This window comes from Triturus cristatus, chromosome 11 (genome assembly GCF_964204655.1).
Source record: "Triturus cristatus chromosome 11, aTriCri1.1, whole genome shotgun sequence".
In the NCBI taxonomy this organism is placed as follows: domain Eukaryota; kingdom Metazoa; phylum Chordata; class Amphibia; order Caudata; family Salamandridae; genus Triturus; species Triturus cristatus.
Genome location: NC_140594.1, coordinates 937,382,031 through 937,406,687, shown reverse-complemented (window position 1 = coordinate 937,406,687; position 24,657 = coordinate 937,382,031). Strand labels below are relative to the sequence as shown.

At 40.4% G+C, this 24,657-nt stretch overlaps 1 long non-coding RNA gene across 1 annotated transcript in view; it reads right to left on the bottom strand.

Moving 5' to 3' along the window:
- Nucleotides 1-279: 279 nt before the first annotated feature.
- The window catches only part of LOC146785696 (uncharacterized), a 31,640-nt gene continuing 7,262 nt past the window's right edge, over nucleotides 280-24,657 (bottom strand). The window contains exons 7-24 of the long non-coding RNA XR_014970764.1: nucleotides 23,545-23,698; nucleotides 22,172-22,293; nucleotides 20,797-20,920; nucleotides 19,427-19,579; nucleotides 18,059-18,211; nucleotides 16,684-16,807; nucleotides 15,316-15,468; nucleotides 13,946-14,098; nucleotides 12,571-12,694; nucleotides 11,203-11,355; nucleotides 9,829-9,951; nucleotides 8,459-8,611; nucleotides 7,085-7,207; nucleotides 5,715-5,867; nucleotides 4,340-4,463; nucleotides 2,972-3,124; nucleotides 1,599-1,720; nucleotides 280-347 (exon numbers count right to left, since the gene is read on the bottom strand). This is a non-coding gene — a long non-coding RNA (uncharacterized LOC146785696). The remainder of the gene's footprint in view (nucleotides 348-1,598; nucleotides 1,721-2,971; nucleotides 3,125-4,339; nucleotides 4,464-5,714; nucleotides 5,868-7,084; nucleotides 7,208-8,458; nucleotides 8,612-9,828; nucleotides 9,952-11,202; nucleotides 11,356-12,570; nucleotides 12,695-13,945; nucleotides 14,099-15,315; nucleotides 15,469-16,683; nucleotides 16,808-18,058; nucleotides 18,212-19,426; nucleotides 19,580-20,796; nucleotides 20,921-22,171; nucleotides 22,294-23,544; nucleotides 23,699-24,657) is intronic.

The following is a 24,657-nucleotide window of genomic DNA, read 5'->3' as shown; positions in this document are numbered from 1 at the left end:
GCTCGAATGGAACATTGCTAGTTCCAGGACCTAAAGCAGGCTTTAGTAACGTTGGAGACAGCCGGGCTTTTATGAATTATTATGACCAACACAATGTGATCCATATTACTTTCAGCTTGACAGAAATTCTATTCAGGCACAGTCTCCCACTACAAGCTAGTGAGGACATGCTGATGCTGTGAACTTTTTAATGCCTAAAGGAATGATTGGGAGTTTTACTTACCATATAAATTGGTAAAATGATGCCGTATGCCGGAAGACTTCCTTTTTTTTTTTTTTCCTTCAGTCTCGGCAATTCAGAGAAACTCGGTTGTGAAACACTGCCACCGGTGGTCATTCAGTATAATCTGCAGATGGAAAAGTCCACTGTTAGCACATTTTCTATAAGCGATACAAAAAAATCTTGATTTTTATAAAGGGTAAACAGATCAATACTATGGAGTCTTTTATTGTGTAAATCAACAGCTCATTAGAAAATCAAATCTCAATTTTAGCTTTTTATCCTCGCATACTTCTCTGCATCCCTTGCCTCATTTGCTAAAACTCTCTAAACAACTGTAGCGCGTACATTAGGACATAGATCAATAGATGTTTTTGCCAGCCAAGTGGCAGTGAACCATTCTCACTTCTTTTGTTTTAGGATATGGTACACCAGTAGCAATTAAGCCAGCTGATAAGTTGAGAGTAAGGGTTATGCCACAGTTCATGGGAATAATAAAAACTATGAATAGCATAATGACCATCTCCATTTTAGCCAATTCCCACCACTTCAGAAATGGTGAAGATGACTCTTATCCTCAAACGTACGTTGATACAAAACGACAAGTCTCAAAAACTTTCCTAATTTCTTTCATCTTAGTTTTCAGTTGGACATCCTGTCCACCCTGCTACTCATTTAGTTACCAACATCAATGTATCCTACTGCTTGTTAGCCAACAGAGTGGCCCTCATGTCCGACAACATCTTGCTTTAGCTTTATGATGTCAGCTTGCTAGGCAACAGAGTGGCCCTCATGTCAGACAACATCTGATTAGCTTTATGATGTCAGCGCACCACTGGACCAATTGTCCTTGTGGCAGCTGACCACACAGGAGGATGACATCAGAAGTTATGCAGTAGGTTACTATCTGTATTCATGACTACAAGGCAAGTAGGAGGGGGAATGGTAAAGGACTCTGAACCACTCAAAGCACTGGGGCCTTTTTGAAAGTCGGATGGAGATACATAAACAGATTATCCTTAACAATCCATCTTGAGAATCAGAGTCCAACATAGGGAGTGCAGGAGAAGAGGTGAAATGAGCTTCCTTCCATGAGAATGTAACACGCTCGTTCTGAAATGAGGTAGTACATTTCAGCCTCAAAGGCAGCAATTTGCTCGAATGGAACATTGCTAGTTCCAGGATCTAAAGCAGGCTTTAGTAGCGTTGGAGACAGCCGGGCTTTTATGAATTATTATGACCAACACAATGTGATCCATATTACTTTCAGCTTGACAGAAATTCTATTCAGGCACAGTCTCCCACTACAAGCTAGTGAGGACATGCTGATGCTGTGAACTTTTTAATGCCTAAAGGAATGATTGGGAGTTTTACTTACCATATAAATTGGTAAAATGATGCCGTATGCCGGAAGACTTCAATTTTTTTTTTTCCTTCAGTCTCGGCAATTCAGAGAAACTCGGTTGTGAAACACTGCCACCGGTGGTCATTCAGTATAATCTGCAGATGGAAAAGTCCACTGTTAGCACATTTTCTATAAGCGATACAAAAAAATCTTGATTTTTATAAAGGGTAAACAGATCAATACTATGGAGTCTTTTATTGTGTAAATCAACAGCTCATTAGAAAATCAAATCTCAATTTTAGCTTTTTATCCTCGCATACTTCTCTGCATCCCTTGCCTCATTTGCTAAAACTCTCTAAACAACTGTAGCGCGTACATTAGGACATAGATCAATAGATGTTTTTGCCAGCCAAGTGGCAGTGAACCATTCTCACTTCTTTTGTTTTAGGATATGGTACACCAGTAGCAATTAAGCCAGCTGATAAGTTGAGAGTAAGGGTTATGCCACAGTTCATGGGAATAATAAAAACTATGAATAGCATAATGACCATCTCCATTTTAGCCAATTCCCACCACTTCAGAAATGGTGAAGATGACTCTTATCCTCAAACGTACGTTGATACAAAACGAGAAGTCTCAAAAACTTTCCTAATTTCTTTCATCTTAGTTTTCAGTTGGACATCCTGTCCACCCTGCTACTCATTTAGTTACCAACATCAATGTATCCGACTGCTTGTTAGCCAACAGAGTGGCCCTCATGTCCGACAACATCTTGCTTTAGCTTTATGATGTCAGCTTGCTAGGCAACAGAGTGGCCCTCATGTCAGACAACATCTGATTAGCTTTATGATGTCAGCGCACCACTGGACCAATTGTCCTTGTGGCAGCTGACCACACAGGAGGATGACATCAGAAGTTATGCAGTAGGTTACTATCTGTATTCATGACTACAAGGCAAGTAGGAGGGGGAATGGTAAAGGACTCTGAACCACTCAAAGCACTGGGGCCTTTTTGAAAGTCGGATGGAGATACATAAACAGATTATCCTTAACAATCCATCTTGAGTATCAGAGTCCAACATACGGAGTGCAGGAGAAGAGGTGAAATGAGCTTCCTTCCGTGAGAATGTAACACGCTCGTTCTGAAATGAGGTAGTACATTTCAGCCTCAAAGGCAGCAATTTGCTCGAATGGAACATTGCTAGTTCCAGGATCTAAAGCAGGCTTTAGTAACGTTGGAGACAGCCGGGCTTTTATGAATTATTATGACCAACACAATGTGATCCATATTACTTTCAGCTTGACAGAAATTCTATTCAGGCACAGTCTCCCACTACAAGCTAGTGAGGACATGCTGATGCTGTGAACTTTTTAATGCCTAAAGGAATGATTGGGAGTTTTACTTACCATATAAATTGGTAAAATGATGCCGTATGCCGGAAGACTTCCTTTTTTTTTTTCCTTCAGTCTCGGCAATTCAGAGAAACTGTTGTGAAACACTGCCACCGGTGGTCATTCAGTATAATCAGCAGATGGAAAAGTCCACTGTTGGCACATTTTCTATAAGCAATACAAAAAAATCTTGATTTTTATAATGGGTAAACAGATCAATACTATGGAGTCTTTTATTGTGTAAATCAACAGCTCATTAGAAAATCAAATCTCAATTTTAGCTTTTTATCCTCGCATACTTCTCTGCATCCCTTGCCTCATTTGCTAAAACTCTCTAAACAACTGTAGCGCGTACATTAGGACATAGATCAATAGATGTTTTTGCCAGCCAAGTGGCAGTGAACCATTCTCACTTCTTTTGTTTTAGGATATGGTACACCAGTAGCAATTAAGCCAGCTGATAAGTTGAGAGTAAGGGTTATGCCACAGTTCATGGGAATAATAAAAACTATGAATAGCATAATGACCATCTCCATTTTAGCCAATTCCCACCACTTCAGAAATGGTGAAGATGACTTATCCTCAAACGTACGTTGATACAAAACGACAAGTCTCAAAAACTTTCCTAATTTCTTTCATCTTAGTTTTCAGTTGGACATCCTGTCCACCCTGCTACTCATTTAGTTACCAACATCAATGTATCCTACTGCTTGTTAGCCAACAGAGTGGCCCTCATGTCCGACAACATCTTGCTTTAGCTTTATGATGTCAGCTTGCTAGGCAACAGAGTGGCCCTCATGTCAGACAACATCTGATTAGCTTTATGATGTCAGCGCACCACTGGACCAATTGTCCTTGTGGCAGCTGACCACACAGGAGGATGACATCAGAAGTTATGCAGTAGGTTACTATCTGTATTCATGACTACAAGGCAAGTAGGAGGGGGAATGGTAAAGGACTCTGAACCACTCAAAGCACTGGGGCCTTTTTGAAAGTCGGATGGAGATACATAAACAGATTATCCTTAACAATCCATCTTGAGTATCAGAGTCCAACATACGGAGTGCAGGAGAAGAGGTGAAATGAGCTTCCTTCCGTGAGAATGTAACACGCTCGTTCTGAAATGAGGTAGTACATTTCAGCCTCAAAGGCAGCAATTTGCTCGAATGGAACATTGCTAGTTCCAGGACCTAAAGCAGGCTTTAGTAACGTTGGAGACAGCCGGGCTTTTATGAATTATTATGACCAACACAATGTGATCCATATTACTTTCAGCTTGACAGAAATTCTATTCAGGCACAGTCTCCCACTACAAGCTAGTGAGGACATGCTGATGCTGTGAACTTTTTAATGCCTAAAGGAATGATTGGGAGTTTTACTTACCATATAAATTGGTAAAATGATGCCGTATGCCGGAAGACTTCCTTTTTTTTTTTTTTCCTTCAGTCTCGGCAATTCAGAGAAACTCGGTTGTGAAACACTGCCACCGGTGGTCATTCAGTATAATCTGCAGATGGAAAAGTCCACTGTTAGCACATTTTCTATAAGCGATACAAAAAAATCTTGATTTTTATAAAGGGTAAACAGATCAATACTATGGAGTCTTTTATTGTGTAAATCAACAGCTCATTAGAAAATCAAATCTCAATTTTAGCTTTTTATCCTCGCATACTTCTCTGCATCCCTTGCCTCATTTGCTAAAACTCTCTAAACAACTGTAGCGCGTACATTAGGACATAGATCAATAGATGTTTTTGCCAGCCAAGTGGCAGTGAACCATTCTCACTTCTTTTGTTTTAGGATATGGTACACCAGTAGCAATTAAGCCAGCTGATAAGTTGAGAGTAAGGGTTATGCCACAGTTCATGGGAATAATAAAAACTATGAATAGCATAATGACCATCTCCATTTTAGCCAATTCCCACCACTTCAGAAATGGTGAAGATGACTCTTATCCTCAAACGTACGTTGATACAAAACGACAAGTCTCAAAAACTTTCCTAATTTCTTTCATCTTAGTTTTCAGTTGGACATCCTGTCCACCCTGCTACTCATTTAGTTACCAACATCAATGTATCCTACTGCTTGTTAGCCAACAGAGTGGCCCTCATGTCCGACAACATCTTGCTTTAGCTTTATGATGTCAGCTTGCTAGGCAACAGAGTGGCCCTCATGTCAGACAACATCTGATTAGCTTTATGATGTCAGCGCACCACTGGACCAATTGTCCTTGTGGCAGCTGACCACACAGGAGGATGACATCAGAAGTTATGCAGTAGGTTACTATCTGTATTCATGACTACAAGGCAAGTAGGAGGGGGAATGGTAAAGGACTCTGAACCACTCAAAGCACTGGGGCCTTTTTGAAAGTCGGATGGAGATACATAAACAGATTATCCTTAACAATCCATCTTGAGTATCAGAGTCCAACATACGGAGTGCAGGAGAAGAGGTGAAATGAGCTTCCTTCCGTGAGAATGTAACACGCTCGTTCTGAAATGAGGTAGTACATTTCAGCCTCAAAGGCAGCAATTTGCTCGAATGGAACATTGCTAGTTCCAGGATCTAAAGCAGGCTTTAGTAACGTTGGAGACAGCCGGGCTTTTATGAATTATTATGACCAACACAATGTGATCCATATTACTTTCAGCTTGACAGAAATTCTATTCAGGCACAGTCTCCCACTACAAGCTAGTGAGGACATGCTGATGCTGTGAACTTTTTAATGCCTAAAGGAATGATTGGGAGTTTTACTTACCATATAAATTGGTAAAATGATGCCGTATGCCGGAAGACTTCCTTTTTTTTTTTCCTTCAGTCTCGGCAATTCAGAGAAACTGTTGTGAAACACTGCCACCGGTGGTCATTCAGTATAATCAGCAGATGGAAAAGTCCACTGTTGGCACATTTTCTATAAGCAATACAAAAAAATCTTGATTTTTATAATGGGTAAACAGATCAATACTATGGAGTCTTTTATTGTGTAAATCAACAGCTCATTAGAAAATCAAATCTCAATTTTAGCTTTTTATCCTCGCATACTTCTCTGCATCCCTTGCCTCATTTGCTAAAACTCTCTAAACAACTGTAGCGCGTACATTAGGACATAGATCAATAGATGTTTTTGCCAGCCAAGTGGCAGTGAACCATTCTCACTTCTTTTGTTTTAGGATATGGTACACCAGTAGCAATTAAGCCAGCTGATAAGTTGAGAGTAAGGGTTATGCCACAGTTCATGGGAATAATAAAAACTATGAATAGCATAATGACCATCTCCATTTTAGCCAATTCCCACCACTTCAGAAATGGTGAAGATGACTATTATTCTCAAACGTACGTTGATACAAAATGACAAGTCTCAAAAACTTTCCTAATTTCTTTCATCTTAGTTTTCAGTTGGACATCCTGTCCACCCTGCTACTCATTTAGTTACCAACATCAATGTATCCTACTGCTTGTTAGCCAACAGAGTGGCCCTCATGTCCGACAACATCTTGCTTTAGCTTTATGATGTCAGCTTGCTAGGCAACAGAGTGGCCCTCATGTCAGACAACATCTGATTAGCTTTATGATGTCAGCGCACCACTGGACAAATTGTCCTTGTGGCAGCTGACCACACAGGAGGATGAGATCAGAAGTTATGCAGTAGGTTACTATCTGTATTCATGACTACAAGGCAAGTAGGAGGGGGAATGGTAAAGGACTCTGAACCACTCAAAGCACTGGGGCCTTTTTGAAAGTCGGATGGAGATACATAAACAGATTATCCTTAACAATCCATCTTGAGAATCAGAGTCCAACATAGGGAGTGCAGGAGAAGAGGTGAAATGAGCTTCCTTCCATGAGAATGTAACACGCTCGTTCTGAAATGAGGTAGTACATTTCAGCCTCAAAGGCAGCAATTTGCTCGAATGGAACATTGCTAGTTCCAGGATCTAAAGCAGGCTTTAGTAGCGTTGGAGACAGCCGGGCTTTTATGAATTATTATGACCAACACAATGTGATCCATATTACTTTCAGCTTGACAGAAATTCTATTCAGGCACAGTCTCCCACTACAAGCTAGTGAGGACATGCTGATGCTGTGAACTTTTTAATGCCTAAAGGAATGATTGGGAGTTTTACTTACCATATAAATTGGTAAAATGATGCCGTATGCCGGAAGACTTCAATTTTTTTTTTTTCCTTCAGTCTCGGCAATTCAGAGAAACTCGGTTGTGAAACACTGCCACCGGTGGTCATTCAGTATAATCTGCAGATGGAAAAGTCCACTGTTAGCACATTTTCTATAAGCGATACAAAAAAATCTTGATTTTTATAAAGGGTAAACAGATCAATACTATGGAGTCTTTTATTGTGTAAATCAACAGCTCATTAGAAAATCAAATCTCAATTTTAGCTTTTTATCCTCGCATACTTCTCTGCATCCCTTGCCTCATTTGCTAAAACTCTCTAAACAACTGTAGCGCGTACATTAGGACATAGATCAATAGATGTTTTTGCCAGCCAAGTGGCAGTGAACCATTCTCACTTCTTTTGTTTTAGGATATGGTACACCAGTAGCAATTAAGCCAGCTGATAAGTTGAGAGTAAGGGTTATGCCACAGTTCATGGGAATAATAAAAACTATGAATAGCATAATGACCATCTCCATTTTAGCCAATTCCCACCACTTCAGAAATGGTGAAGATGACTCTTATCCTCAAACGTACGTTGATACAAAACGAGAAGTCTCAAAAACTTTCCTAATTTCTTTCATCTTAGTTTTCAGTTGGACATCCTGTCCACCCTGCTACTCATTTAGTTACCAACATCAATGTATCCGACTGCTTGTTAGCCAACAGAGTGGCCCTCATGTCCGACAACATCTTGCTTTAGCTTTATGATGTCAGCTTGCTAGGCAACAGAGTGGCCCTCATGTCAGACAACATCTGATTAGCTTTATGATGTCAGCGCACCACTGGACCAATTGTCCTTGTGGCAGCTGACCACACAGGAGGATGACATCAGAAGTTATGCAGTAGGTTACTATCTGTATTCATGACTACAAGGCAAGTAGGAGGGGGAATGGTAAAGGACTCTGAACCACTCAAAGCACTGGGGCCTTTTTGAAAGTCGGATGGAGATACATAAACAGATTATCCTTAACAATCCATCTTGAGTATCAGAGTCCAACATACGGAGTGCAGGAGAAGAGGTGAAATGAGCTTCCTTCCGTGAGAATGTAACACGCTCGTTCTGAAATGAGGTAGTACATTTCAGCCTCAAAGGCAGCAATTTGCTCGAATGGAACATTGCTAGTTCCAGGATCTAAAGCAGGCTTTAGTAACGTTGGAGACAGCCGGGCTTTTATGAATTATTATGACCAACACAATGTGATCCATATTACTTTCAGCTTGACAGAAATTCTATTCAGGCACAGTCTCCCACTACAAGCTAGTGAGGACATGCTGATGCTGTGAACTTTTTAATGCCTAAAGGAATGATTGGGAGTTTTACTTACCATATAAATTGGTAAAATGATGCCGTATGCCGGAAGACTTCCTTTTTTTTTTTCCTTCAGTCTCGGCAATTCAGAGAAACTGTTGTGAAACACTGCCACCGGTGGTCATTCAGTATAATCAGCAGATGGAAAAGTCCACTGTTGGCACATTTTCTATAAGCAATACAAAAAAATCTTGATTTTTATAATGGGTAAACAGATCAATACTATGGAGTCTTTTATTGTGTAAATCAACAGCTCATTAGAAAATCAAATCTCAATTTTAGCTTTTTATCCTCGCATACTTCTCTGCATCCCTTGCCTCATTTGCTAAAACTCTCTAAACAACTGTAGCGCGTACATTAGGACATAGATCAATAGATGTTTTTGCCAGCCAAGTGGCAGTGAACCATTCTCACTTCTTTTGTTTTAGGATATGGTACACCAGTAGCAATTAAGCCAGCTGATAAGTTGAGAGTAAGGGTTATGCCACAGTTCATGGGAATAATAAAAACTATGAATAGCATAATGACCATCTCCATTTTAGCCAATTCCCACCACTTCAGAAATGGTGAAGATGACTATTATTCTCAAACGTACGTTGATACAAAATGACAAGTCTCAAAAACTTTCCTAATTTCTTTCATCTTAGTTTTCAGTTGGACATCCTGTCCACCCTGCTACTCATTTAGTTACCAACATCAATGTATCCTACTGCTTGTTAGCCAACAGAGTGGCCCTCATGTCCGACAACATCTTGCTTTAGCTTTATGATGTCAGCTTGCTAGGCAACAGAGTGGCCCTCATGTCAGACAACATCTGATTAGCTTTATGATGTCAGCGCACCACTGGACAAATTGTCCTTGTGGCAGCTGACCACACAGGAGGATGAGATCAGAAGTTATGCAGTAGGTTACTATCTGTATTCATGACTACAAGGCAAGTAGGAGGGGGAATGGTAAAGGACTCTGAACCACTCAAAGCACTGGGGCCTTTTTGAAAGTCGGATGGAGATACATAAACAGATTATCCTTAACAATCCATCTTGAGAATCAGAGTCCAACATAGGGAGTGCAGGAGAAGAGGTGAAATGAGCTTCCTTCCATGAGAATGTAACACGCTCGTTCTGAAATGAGGTAGTACATTTCAGCCTCAAAGGCAGCAATTTGCTCGAATGGAACATTGCTAGTTCCAGGATCTAAAGCAGGCTTTAGTAGCGTTGGAGACAGCCGGGCTTTTATGAATTATTATGACCAACACAATGTGATCCATATTACTTTCAGCTTGACAGAAATTCTATTCAGGCACAGTCTCCCACTACAAGCTAGTGAGGACATGCTGATGCTGTGAACTTTTTAATGCCTAAAGGAATGATTGGGAGTTTTACTTACCATATAAATTGGTAAAATGATGCCGTATGCCGGAAGACTTCAATTTTTTTTTTTTCCTTCAGTCTCGGCAATTCAGAGAAACTCGGTTGTGAAACACTGCCACCGGTGGTCATTCAGTATAATCTGCAGATGGAAAAGTCCACTGTTAGCACATTTTCTATAAGCGATACAAAAAAATCTTGATTTTTATAAAGGGTAAACAGATCAATACTATGGAGTCTTTTATTGTGTAAATCAACAGCTCATTAGAAAATCAAATCTCAATTTTAGCTTTTTATCCTCGCATACTTCTCTGCATCCCTTGCCTCATTTGCTAAAACTCTCTAAACAACTGTAGCGCGTACATTAGGACATAGATCAATAGATGTTTTTGCCAGCCAAGTGGCAGTGAACCATTCTCACTTCTTTTGTTTTAGGATATGGTACACCAGTAGCAATTAAGCCAGCTGATAAGTTGAGAGTAAGGGTTATGCCACAGTTCATGGGAATAATAAAAACTATGAATAGCATAATGACCATCTCCATTTTAGCCAATTCCCACCACTTCAGAAATGGTGAAGATGACTCTTATCCTCAAACGTACGTTGATACAAAACGAGAAGTCTCAAAAACTTTCCTAATTTCTTTCATCTTAGTTTTCAGTTGGACATCCTGTCCACCCTGCTACTCATTTAGTTACCAACATCAATGTATCCGACTGCTTGTTAGCCAACAGAGTGGCCCTCATGTCCGACAACATCTTGCTTTAGCTTTATGATGTCAGCTTGCTAGGCAACAGAGTGGCCCTCATGTCAGACAACATCTGATTAGCTTTATGATGTCAGCGCACCACTGGACCAATTGTCCTTGTGGCAGCTGACCACACAGGAGGATGACATCAGAAGTTATGCAGTAGGTTACTATCTGTATTCATGACTACAAGGCAAGTAGGAGGGGGAATGGTAAAGGACTCTGAACCACTCAAAGCACTGGGGCCTTTTTGAAAGTCGGATGGAGATACATAAACAGATTATCCTTAACAATCCATCTTGAGTATCAGAGTCCAACATACGGAGTGCAGGAGAAGAGGTGAAATGAGCTTCCTTCCGTGAGAATGTAACACGCTCGTTCTGAAATGAGGTAGTACATTTCAGCCTCAAAGGCAGCAATTTGCTCGAATGGAACATTGCTAGTTCCAGGATCTAAAGCAGGCTTTAGTAACGTTGGAGACAGCCGGGCTTTTATGAATTATTATGACCAACACAATGTGATCCATATTACTTTCAGCTTGACAGAAATTCTATTCAGGCACAGTCTCCCACTACAAGCTAGTGAGGACATGCTGATGCTGTGAACTTTTTAATGCCTAAAGGAATGATTGGGAGTTTTACTTACCATATAAATTGGTAAAATGATGCCGTATGCCGGAAGACTTCCTTTTTTTTTTTCCTTCAGTCTCGGCAATTCAGAGAAACTGTTGTGAAACACTGCCACCGGTGGTCATTCAGTATAATCAGCAGATGGAAAAGTCCACTGTTGGCACATTTTCTATAAGCAATACAAAAAAATCTTGATTTTTATAATGGGTAAACAGATCAATACTATGGAGTCTTTTATTGTGTAAATCAACAGCTCATTAGAAAATCAAATCTCAATTTTAGCTTTTTATCCTCGCATACTTCTCTGCATCCCTTGCCTCATTTGCTAAAACTCTCTAAACAACTGTAGCGCGTACATTAGGACATAGATCAATAGATGTTTTTGCCAGCCAAGTGGCAGTGAACCATTCTCACTTCTTTTGTTTTAGGATATGGTACACCAGTAGCAATTAAGCCAGCTGATAAGTTGAGAGTAAGGGTTATGCCACAGTTCATGGGAATAATAAAAACTATGAATAGCATAATGACCATCTCCATTTTAGCCAATTCCCACCACTTCAGAAATGGTGAAGATGACTTATCCTCAAACGTACGTTGATACAAAACGACAAGTCTCAAAAACTTTCCTAATTTCTTTCATCTTAGTTTTCAGTTGGACATCCTGTCCACCCTGCTACTCATTTAGTTACCAACATCAATGTATCCTACTGCTTGTTAGCCAACAGAGTGGCCCTCATGTCCGACAACATCTTGCTTTAGCTTTATGATGTCAGCTTGCTAGGCAACAGAGTGGCCCTCATGTCAGACAACATCTGATTAGCTTTATGATGTCAGCGCACCACTGGACCAATTGTCCTTGTGGCAGCTGACCACACAGGAGGATGACATCAGAAGTTATGCAGTAGGTTACTATCTGTATTCATGACTACAAGGCAAGTAGGAGGGGGAATGGTAAAGGACTCTGAACCACTCAAAGCACTGGGGCCTTTTTGAAAGTCGGATGGAGATACATAAACAGATTATCCTTAACAATCCATCTTGAGTATCAGAGTCCAACATACGGAGTGCAGGAGAAGAGGTGAAATGAGCTTCCTTCCGTGAGAATGTAACACGCTCGTTCTGAAATGAGGTAGTACATTTCAGCCTCAAAGGCAGCAATTTGCTCGAATGGAACATTGCTAGTTCCAGGACCTAAAGCAGGCTTTAGTAACGTTGGAGACAGCCGGGCTTTTATGAATTATTATGACCAACACAATGTGATCCATATTACTTTCAGCTTGACAGAAATTCTATTCAGGCACAGTCTCCCACTACAAGCTAGTGAGGACATGCTGATGCTGTGAACTTTTTAATGCCTAAAGGAATGATTGGGAGTTTTACTTACCATATAAATTGGTAAAATGATGCCGTATGCCGGAAGACTTCCTTTTTTTTTTTTTTCCTTCAGTCTCGGCAATTCAGAGAAACTCGGTTGTGAAACACTGCCACCGGTGGTCATTCAGTATAATCTGCAGATGGAAAAGTCCACTGTTAGCACATTTTCTATAAGCGATACAAAAAAATCTTGATTTTTATAAAGGGTAAACAGATCAATACTATGGAGTCTTTTATTGTGTAAATCAACAGCTCATTAGAAAATCAAATCTCAATTTTAGCTTTTTATCCTCGCATACTTCTCTGCATCCCTTGCCTCATTTGCTAAAACTCTCTAAACAACTGTAGCGCGTACATTAGGACATAGATCAATAGATGTTTTTGCCAGCCAAGTGGCAGTGAACCATTCTCACTTCTTTTGTTTTAGGATATGGTACACCAGTAGCAATTAAGCCAGCTGATAAGTTGAGAGTAAGGGTTATGCCACAGTTCATGGGAATAATAAAAACTATGAATAGCATAATGACCATCTCCATTTTAGCCAATTCCCACCACTTCAGAAATGGTGAAGATGACTCTTATCCTCAAACGTACGTTGATACAAAACGACAAGTCTCAAAAACTTTCCTAATTTCTTTCATCTTAGTTTTCAGTTGGACATCCTGTCCACCCTGCTACTCATTTAGTTACCAACATCAATGTATCCTACTGCTTGTTAGCCAACAGAGTGGCCCTCATGTCCGACAACATCTTGCTTTAGCTTTATGATGTCAGCTTGCTAGGCAACAGAGTGGCCCTCATGTCAGACAACATCTGATTAGCTTTATGATGTCAGCGCACCACTGGACCAATTGTCCTTGTGGCAGCTGACCACACAGGAGGATGACATCAGAAGTTATGCAGTAGGTTACTATCTGTATTCATGACTACAAGGCAAGTAGGAGGGGGAATGGTAAAGGACTCTGAACCACTCAAAGCACTGGGGCCTTTTTGAAAGTCGGATGGAGATACATAAACAGATTATCCTTAACAATCCATCTTGAGTATCAGAGTCCAACATACGGAGTGCAGGAGAAGAGGTGAAATGAGCTTCCTTCCGTGAGAATGTAACACGCTCGTTCTGAAATGAGGTAGTACATTTCAGCCTCAAAGGCAGCAATTTGCTCGAATGGAACATTGCTAGTTCCAGGATCTAAAGCAGGCTTTAGTAACGTTGGAGACAGCCGGGCTTTTATGAATTATTATGACCAACACAATGTGATCCATATTACTTTCAGCTTGACAGAAATTCTATTCAGGCACAGTCTCCCACTACAAGCTAGTGAGGACATGCTGATGCTGTGAACTTTTTAATGCCTAAAGGAATGATTGGGAGTTTTACTTACCATATAAATTGGTAAAATGATGCCGTATGCCGGAAGACTTCCTTTTTTTTTTTCCTTCAGTCTCGGCAATTCAGAGAAACTGTTGTGAAACACTGCCACCGGTGGTCATTCAGTATAATCAGCAGATGGAAAAGTCCACTGTTGGCACATTTTCTATAAGCAATACAAAAAAATCTTGATTTTTATAATGGGTAAACAGATCAATACTATGGAGTCTTTTATTGTGTAAATCAACAGCTCATTAGAAAATCAAATCTCAATTTTAGCTTTTTATCCTCGCATACTTCTCTGCATCCCTTGCCTCATTTGCTAAAACTCTCTAAACAACTGTAGCGCGTACATTAGGACATAGATCAATAGATGTTTTTGCCAGCCAAGTGGCAGTGAACCATTCTCACTTCTTTTGTTTTAGGATATGGTACACCAGTAGCAATTAAGCCAGCTGATAAGTTGAGAGTAAGGGTTATGCCACAGTTCATGGGAATAATAAAAACTATGAATAGCATAATGACCATCTCCATTTTAGCCAATTCCCACCACTTCAGAAATGGTGAAGATGACTCTTATCCTCAAACGTACGTTGATACAAAACGAGAAGTCTCAAAAACTTTCCTAATTTCTTTCATCTTAGTTTTCAGTTGGACATCCTGTCCACCCTGCTACTCATTTAGTTACCAACATCAATGTATCCGACTGCTTGTTAGCCAACAGAGTGGCCCTCATGTCCGACAACATCTTGCTTTAGCTTTATGATGTCAGCTTGCTAGGCAACAGAGTGGCCCTCATGTCAGACAACATCTGATTAGCTTTATGATGTCAGCGCACCACTGGACCAATTGTCCTTGTGGCAGCTGACCACACAGGAGGATGACATCAGAAGTTATGCAGTAGGTTACTATCTGTATTCATGACTACAAGGCAAGTAGGAGGGGGAATGGTAAAGGACTCTGAACCACTCAAAGCACTGGGGCCTTTTTGAAAGTCGGATGGAGATACATAAACAGATTATCCTTAACAATCCATCTTGAGTATCAGAGTCCAACATACGGAGTGCAGGAGAAGAGGTGAAATGAGCTTCCTTCCGTGAGAATGTAACACGCTCGTTCTGAAATGAGGTAGTACATTTCAGCCTCAAAGGCAGCAATTTGCTCGAATGGAACATTGCTAGTTCCAGGATCTAAAGCAGGCTTTAGTAACGTTGGAGACAGCCGGGCTTTTATGAATTATTATGACCAACACAATGTGATCCATATTACTTTCAGCTTGACAGAAATTCTATTCAGGCACAGTCTCCCACTACAAGCTAGTGAGGACATGCTGATGCTGTGAACTTTTTAATGCCTAAAGGAATGATTGGGAGTTTTACTTACCATATAAATTGGTAAAATGATGCCGTATGCCGGAAGACTTCCTTTTTTTTTTTCCTTCAGTCTCGGCAATTCAGAGAAACTGTTGTGAAACACTGCCACCGGTGGTCATTCAGTATAATCAGCAGATGGAAAAGTCCACTGTTGGCACATTTTCTATAAGCAATACAAAAAAATCTTGATTTTTATAATGGGTAAACAGATCAATACTATGGAGTCTTTTATTGTGTAAATCAACAGCTCATTAGAAAATCAAATCTCAATTTTAGCTTTTTATCCTCGCATACTTCTCTGCATCCCTTGCCTCATTTGCTAAAACTCTCTAAACAACTGTAGCGCGTACATTAGGACATAGATCAATAGATGTTTTTGCCAGCCAAGTGGCAGTGAACCATTCTCACTTCTTTTGTTTTAGGATATGGTACACCAGTAGCAATTAAGCCAGCTGATAAGTTGAGAGTAAGGGTTATGCCACAGTTCATGGGAATAATAAAAACTATGAATAGCATAATGACCATCTCCATTTTAGCCAATTCCCACCACTTCAGAAATGGTGAAGATGACTTATCCTCAAACGTACGTTGATACAAAACGACAAGTCTCAAAAACTTTCCTAATTTCTTTCATCTTAGTTTTCAGTTGGACATCCTGTCCACCCTGCTACTCATTTAGTTACCAACATCAATGTATCCTACTGCTTGTTAGCCAACAGAGTGGCCCTCATGTCCGACAACATCTTGCTTTAGCTTTATGATGTCAGCTTGCTAGGCAACAGAGTGGCCCTCATGTCAGACAACATCTGATTAGCTTTATGATGTCAGCGCACCACTGGACCAATTGTCCTTGTGGCAGCTGACCACACAGGAGGATGACATCAGAAGTTATGCAGTAGGTTACTATCTGTATTCATGACTACAAGGCAAGTAGGAGGGGGAATGGTAAAGGACTCTGAACCACTCAAAGCACTGGGGCCTTTTTGAAAGTCGGATGGAGATACATAAACAGATTATCCTTAACAATCCATCTTGAGTATCAGAGTCCAACATACGGAGTGCAGGAGAAGAGGTGAAATGAGCTTCCTTCCGTGAGAATGTAACACGCTCGTTCTGAAATGAGGTAGTACATTTCAGCCTCAAAGGCAGCAATTTGCTCGAATGGAACATTGCTAGTTCCAGGACCTAAAGCAGGCTTTAGTAACGTTGGAGACAGCCGGGCTTTTATGAATTATTATGACCAACACAATGTGATCCATATTACTTTCAGCTTGACAGAAATTCTATTCAGGCACAGTCTCCCACTACAAGCTAGTGAGGACATGCTGATGCTGTGAACTTTTTAATGCCTAAAGGAATGATTGGGAGTTTTACTTACCATATAAATTGGTAAAATGATGCCGTATGCCGGAAGACTTCCTTTTTTTTTTTTTTCCTTCAGTCTCGGCAATTCAGAGAAACTCGGTTGTGAAACACTGCCACCGGTGGTCATTCAGTATAATCTGCAGATGGAAAAGTCCACTGTTAGCACATTTTCTATAAGCGATACAAAAAAATCTTGATTTTTATAAAGGGTAAACAGATCAATACTATGGAGTCTTTTATTGTGTAAATCAACAGCTCATTAGAAAATCAAATCTCAATTTTAGCTTTTTATCCTCGCATACTTCTCTGCATCCCTTGCCTCATTTGCTAAAACTCTCTAAACAACTGTAGCGCGTACATTAGGACATAGATCAATAGATGTTTTTGCCAGCCAAGTGGCAGTGAACCATTCTCACTTCTTTTGTTTTAGGATATGGTACACCAGTAGCAATTAAGCCAGCTGATAAGTTGAGAGTAAGGGTTATGCCACAGTTCATGGGAATAATAAAAACTATGAATAGCATAATGACCATCTCCATTTTAGCCAATTCCCACCACTTCAGAAATGGTGAAGATGACTCTTATCCTCAAACGTACGTTGATACAAAACGACAAGTCTCAAAAACTTTCCTAATTTCTTTCATCTTAGTTTTCAGTTGGACATCCTGTCCACCCTGCTACTCATTTAGTTACCAACATCAATGTATCCTACTGCTTGTTAGCCAACAGAGTGGCCCTCATGTCCGACAACATCTTGCTTTAGCTTTATGATGTCAGCTTGCTAGGCAACAGAGTGGCCCTCATGTCAGACAACATCTGATTAGCTTTATGATGTCAGCGCACCACTGGACCAATTGTCCTTGTGGCAGCTGACCACACAGGAGGATGACATCAGAAGTTATGCAGTAGGTTACTATCTGTATTCATGACTACAAGGCAAGTAGGAGGGGGAATGGTAAAGGACTCTGAACCACTCAAAGCACTGGGGCCTTTTTGAAAGTCGGATGGAGATACATAAACAGATTATCCTTAACAATCCATCTTGAGTATCAGAGTCCAACATACGGAGTGCAGGAGAAGAGGTGAAATGAGCTTCCTTCCGTGAGAATGTAACACGCTCGTTCTGAAATGAGGTAGTACATTTCAGCCTCAAAGGCAGCAATTTGCTCGAATGGAACATTGCTAGTTCCAGGATCTAAAGCAGGCTTTAGTAACGTTGGAGACAGCCGGGCTTTTATGAATTATTATGACCAACACAATGTGATCCATATTACTTTCAGCTTGACAGAAATTCTATTCAGGCACAGTCTCCCACTACAAGCTAGTGAGGACATGCTGATGCTGTGAACTTTTTAATGCCTAAAGGAATGATTGGGAGTTTTACTTACCATATAAATTGGTAAAATGATGCCGTATGCCGGAAGACTTCCTTTTTTTTTTTCCTTCAGTCTCGGCAATTCAGAGAAACTGTTGTGAAACACTGCCACCGGTGGTCATTCAGTATAATCAGCAGATGGAAAAGTCCACTGTTGGCACATTTTCTATAAGCAATACAAAAAAATCTTGATTTTTATAATGGGTAAACAGATCAATACTATGGAGTCTTTTATTGTGTAAATCAACAGCTCATTAGAAAATCAAATCTCAATTTTAGCTTTTTATCCTCGCATACTTCTCTGCATCCCTTGCCTCATTTGCTAAAACTCTCTAAACAACTGTAGCGCGTACATTAGGACATAGATCAATAGATGTTTTTGCCAGCCAAGTGGCAGTGAACCATTCTCACTTCTTTTGTTTTAGGATATGGTACACCAGTAGCAATTAAGCCAGCTGATAAGTTGAGAGTAAGGGTTATGCCACAGTTCATGGGAATAATAAAAACTATGAATAGCATAATGACCATCTCCATTTTAGCCAATTCCCACCACTTCAGAAATGGTGAAGATGACTTATCCTCAAACGTACGTTGATACAAAACGACAAGTCTCAAAAACTTTCCTAATTTCTTTCATCTTAGTTTTCAGTTGGACATCCTGTCCACCCTGCTACTCATTTAGTTACCAACATCAATGTATCCTACTGCTTGTTAGCCAACAGAGTGGCCCTCATGTCCGACAACATCTTGCTTTAGCTTTATGATGTCAGCTTGCTAGGCAACAGAGTGGCCCTCATGTCAGACAACATCTGATTAGCTTTATGATGTCAGCGCACCACTGGACCAATTGTCCTTGTGGCAGCTGACCACACAGGAGGATGAGATCAGAAGTTATGCAGTAGGTTACTATCTGTATTCATGACTACAAGGCAAGTAGGAGGGGGAATGGTAAAGGACTCTGAACCACTCAAAGCACTGGGGCCTTTTTGAAAGTCGGATGGAGATACATAAACAGATTATCCTTAACAATCCATCTTGAGTATCAGAGTCCAACATACGGAGTGCAGGAGAAGAGGTGAAATGAGCTTCCTTCCGTGAGAATGTAACACGCTCGTTCTGAAATGAGGTAGTACATTTCAGCCTCAAAGGCAGCAATTTGCTCGAATGGAACATTGCTAGTTCCAGGATCTAAAGCAGGCTTTAGTAACGTTGGAGACAGCCGGGCTTTTATGAATTATTATGACCAACACAATGTGATCCATATTACTTTCAGCTTGACAGAAATTCTATTCAGGCACAGTCTCCCACTACAAGCTAGTGAGGACATGCTGATGCTGTGAACTTTTTAATGCCTAAAGGAATGATTGGGAGTTTTACTTACCATATAAATTGGTAAAATGATGCCGTATGCCGGAAGACTTCCTTTTTTTTTTTCCTTCAGTCTCGGCAATTCAGAGAAACTGTTGTGAAACACTGCCACCGGTGGTCATTCAGTATAATCAGCAGATGGAAAAGTCCACTGTTGGCACATTTTCTATAAGCAATACAAAAAAATCTTGATTTTTATAATGGGTAAACAGATCAATACTATGGAGTCTTTTATTGTGTAAATCAACAGCTCATTAGAAAATCAAATCTCAATTTTAGCTTTTTATCCTCGCATACTTCTCTGCATCCCTTGCCTCATTTGCTAAAACTCTCTAAACAACTGTAGCACGTACATTAGGACATAGATCAATAGATGTTTTTGCCAGCCAAGTGGCAGTGAACCATTCTCACTTCTTTTGTTTTAGGATATGGTACACCAGTAGCAATTAAGCCAGCTGATAAGTTGAGAGTAAGGGTTATGCCACAGTTCATGGGAATAATAAAAACTATGAATAGCATAATGACCATCTCCATTTTAGCCAATTCCCACCACTTCAGAAATGGTGAAGATGACTCTTATCCTCAAACGTACGTTGATACAAAACGAGAAGTCTCAAAAACTTTCCTAATTTCTTTCATCTTAGTTTTCAGTTGGACATCCTGTCCACCCTGCTACTCATTTAGTTACCAACATCAATGTATCCGACTGCTTGTTAGCCAACAGAGTGGCCCTCATGTCCGACAACATCTTGCTTTAGCTTTATGATGTCAGCTTGCTAGGCAACAGAGTGGCCCTCATGTCAGACAACATCTGATTAGCTTTATGATGTCAGCGCACCACTGGACCAATTGTCCTTGTGGCAGCTGACCACACAGGAGGATGAGATCAGAAGTTATGCAGTAGGTTACTATCTGTATTCATGACTACAAGGCAAGTAGGAGGGGGAATGGTAAAGGACTCTGAACCACTCAAAGCACTGGGGCCTTTTTGAAAGTCGGATGGCGATACATAAACAGATTATCCTTAACAATCCATCTTGAGTATCAGAGTCCAACATAGGGAGTGCAGGAGAAGAGGTGAAATGAGCGTCCTTCCGTGAGAATGTAACACGCTCGTTCTGAAATGAGGTAGTACATTTCAGCCTCAAAGGCAGCAATTTGCTCGAATGGAACATTGCTAGTTCCAGGATCTAAAGCAGGCTTTAGTAGCGTTGGAGACAGCCGGGCTTTTATGAATTATTATGACCAACACAATGTGATCCATATTACTTTCAGCTTGACAGAAATTCTATTCAGGCACAGTCTCCCACTACAAGCTAGTGAGGACATGCTGATGCTGTGAATTTTTTAATGCCTAAAGGAATGATTGGGAGTTTTACTTACCATATAAATTGGTAAAATGATGCCGTATGCCGGAAGACTTCCTTTTTTTTTTTTTTCCTTCAGTCTCGGCAATTCAGAGAAACTCGGTTGTGAAACACTGCCACCGGTGGTCATTCAGTATAATCTGCAGATGGAAAAGTCCACTGTTAGCACATTTTCTATAAGCGATACAAAAAAATCTTGATTTTTATAAAGGGTAAACAGATCAATACTATGGAGTCTTTTATTGTGTAAATCAACAGCTCATTAGAAAATCAAATCTCAATTTTAGCTTTTTATCCTCGCATACTTCTCTGCATCCCTTGCCTCATTTGCTAAAACTCTCTAAACAACTGTAGCGCGTACATTAGGACATAGATCAATAGATGTTTTTGCCAGCCAAGTGGCAGTGAACCATTCTCACTTCTTTTGTTTTAGGATATGGTACACCAGTAGCAATTAAGCCAGCTGATAAGTTGAGAGTAAGGGTTATGCCACAGTTCATGGGAATAATAAAAACTATGAATAGCATAATGACCATCTCCATTTTAGCCAATTCCCACCACTTCAGAAATGGTGAAGATGACTCTTATCCTCAAACGTACGTTGATACAAAACGAGAAGTCTCAAAAACTTTCCTAATTTCTTTCATCTTAGTTTTCAGTTGGACATCCTGTCCACCCTGCTACTCATTTAGTTACCAACATCAATGTATCCGACTGCTTGTTAGCCAACAGAGTGGCCCTCATGTCCGACAACATCTTGCTTTAGCTTTATGATGTCAGCTTGCTAGGCAACAGAGTGGCCCTCATGTCAGACAACATCTGATTAGCTTTATGATGTCAGCGCACCACTGGACCAATTGTCCTTGTGGCAGCTGACCACACAGGAGGATGACATCAGAAGTTATGCAGTAGGTTACTATCTGTATTCATGACTACAAGGCAAGTAGGAGGGGGAATGGTAAAGGACTCTGAACCACTCAAAGCACTGGGGCCTTTTTGAAAGTCGGATGGCGATACATAAACAGATTATCCTTAACAATCCATCTTGAGTATCAGAGTCCAACATAGGGAGTGCAGGAGAAGAGGTGAAATGAGCTTCCTTCCGTGAGAATGTAACACGCTCGTTCTGAAATGAGGTAGTACATTTCAGCCTCAAAGGCAGCAATTTGCTCGAATGGAACATTGCTAGTTCCAGGATCTAAAGCAGGCTTTAGTAGCGTTGGAGACAGCCGGGCTTTTATGAATTATTATGACCAACACAATGTGATCCATATTACTTTCAGCTTGACAGAAATTCTATTCAGGCACAGTCTCCCACTACAAGCTAGTGAGGACATGCTGATGCTGTGAACTTTTTAATGCCTAAAGGAATGATTGGGAGTTTTACTTACCATATAAATTGGTAAAATGATGCCGTATGCCGGAAGACTTCAATTTTTTTTTTTTCTTCAGTCTCGGCAATTCAGAGAAACTCGGTTGTGAAACACTGCCACCGGTGGTCATTCAGTATAATCTGCAGATGGAAAAGTCCACTGTTAGCACATTTTCTATAAGCGATACAAAAAAATCTTGATTTTTATAAAGGGTAAACAGATCAATACTATGGAGTCTTTTATTGTGTAAATCAACAGCTCATTAGAAAATCAAATCTCAATTTTAGCTTTTTATCCTCGCATACTTCTCTGCATCCCTTGCCTCATTTGCTAAAACTCTCTAAACAACTGTAGCGCGTACATTATGACATAGATCAATAGATGTTTTTGCCAGCCAAGTGGCAGTGAACCATTCTCACTTCTTTTGTTTTAGGATATGGTACACCAGTAGCAATTAAGCCAGCTGATAAGTTGAGAGTAAGGGTTATGCCACAGTTCATGGGAATAATAAAAACTATGAATAGCATAATGACCATCTCCATTTTAGCCAATTCCCACCACTTCAGAAATGGTGAAGATGACTCTTATCCTCAAACGTACGTTGATACAAAACGAGAAGTCTCAAAAACTTTCCTAATTTCTTTCATCTTAGTTTTCAGTTGGACATCCTGTCCACCCTGCTACTCATTTAGTTACCAACATCAATGTATCCTACTGCTTGTTAGCCAACAGAGTGGCCCTCATGTCCGACAACATCTTGCTTTAGCTTTATGATGTCAGCTTGCTAGGCAACAGAGTGGCCCTCATGTCAGACAACATCTGATTAGCTTTATGATGTCAGCGCACCACTGGACCAATTGTCCTTGTGGCAGCTGACCACACAGGAGGATGACATCAGAAGTTATGCAGTAGGTTACTATCTGTATTCATGACTACAAGGCAAGTAGGAGGGGGAATGGTAAAGGACTCTGAACCACTCAAAGCACTGGGGCCTTTTTGAAAGTCGGATGGAGATACATAAACAGATTATCCTTAACAATCCATCTTGAGTATCAGAGTCCAACATAGGGAGTGCAGGAGAAGAGGTGAAATGAGCTTCCTTCCGTGAGAATGTAACACGCTCGTTCTGAAATGAGGTAGTACATTTCAGCCTCAAAGGCAGCAATTTGCTCGAATGGAACATTGCTAGTTCCAGGATCTAAAGCAGGCTTTAGTAGCGTTGGAGACAGCCGGGCTTTTATGAATTATTATGACCAACACAATGTGATCCATATTACTTTCAGCTTGACAGAAATTCTATTCAGGCACAGTCTCCCACTACAAGCTAGTGAGGACATGCTGATGCTGTGAATTTTTTAATGCCTAAAGGAATGATTGGGAGTTTTACTTACCATATAAATTGGTAAAATGATGCCGTATGCCGGAAGACTTCAATTTTTTTTTTTCCTTCAGTCTCGGCAATTCAGAGAAACTGTTGTGAAACACTGCCACCGGTGGTCATTCAGTATAATCAGCAGATGGAAAAGTCCACTGTTGGCACATTTTCTATAAGCAATACAAAAAAATCTTGATTTTTATAAAGGGTAAACAGATCAATACTATGGAGTCTTTTATTGTGTAAATCAACAGCTCATTAGAAAATCAAATCTCAATTTTAGCTTTTTATCCTCGCATACTTCTCTGCATCCCTTGCCTCATTTGCTAAAACTCTCTAAACAACTGTAGCGCGTACATTAGGACATAGATCAATAGATGTTTTTGCCAGCCAAGTGGCAGTGAACCATTCTCACTTCTTTTGTTTTAGGATATGGTACACCAGTAGCAATTAAGCCAGCTGATAAGTTGAGAGTAAGGGTTATGCCACAGTTCATGGGAATAATAAAAACTATGAATAGCATAATGACCATCTCCATTTTAGCCAATTCCCACCACTTCAGAAATGGTGAAGATGACTCTTATCCTCAAACGTACGTTGATACAAAATGACAAGTCTCAAAAACTTTCCTAATTTCTTTCATCTTAGTTTTCAGTTGGACATCCTGTCCACCCTGCTACTCATTTAGTTACCAACATCAATGTATCCTACTGCTTGTTAGCCAACAGAGTGGCCCTCATGTCCGACAACATCTTGCTTTAGCTTTATGATGTCAGCTTGCTAGGCAACAGAGTGGCCCTCATGTCAGACAACATCTGATTAGCTTTATGATGTCAGCGCACCACTGGACCAATTGTCCTTGTGGCAGCTGACCACACAGGAGGATGAGATCAGAAGTTATGCAGTAGGTTACTATCTGTATTCATGACTACAAGGCAAGTAGGAGGGGGAATGGTAAAGGACTCTGAACCACTCAAAGCACTGGGGCCTTTTTGAAAGTCGGATGGAGATACATAAACAGATTATCCTTAACAATCCATCTTGAGTATCAGAGTCCAACATAGGGAGTGCAGGAGAAGAGGTGAAATGAGCTTCCTTCCGTGAGAATGTAACACGCTCGTTCTGAAAT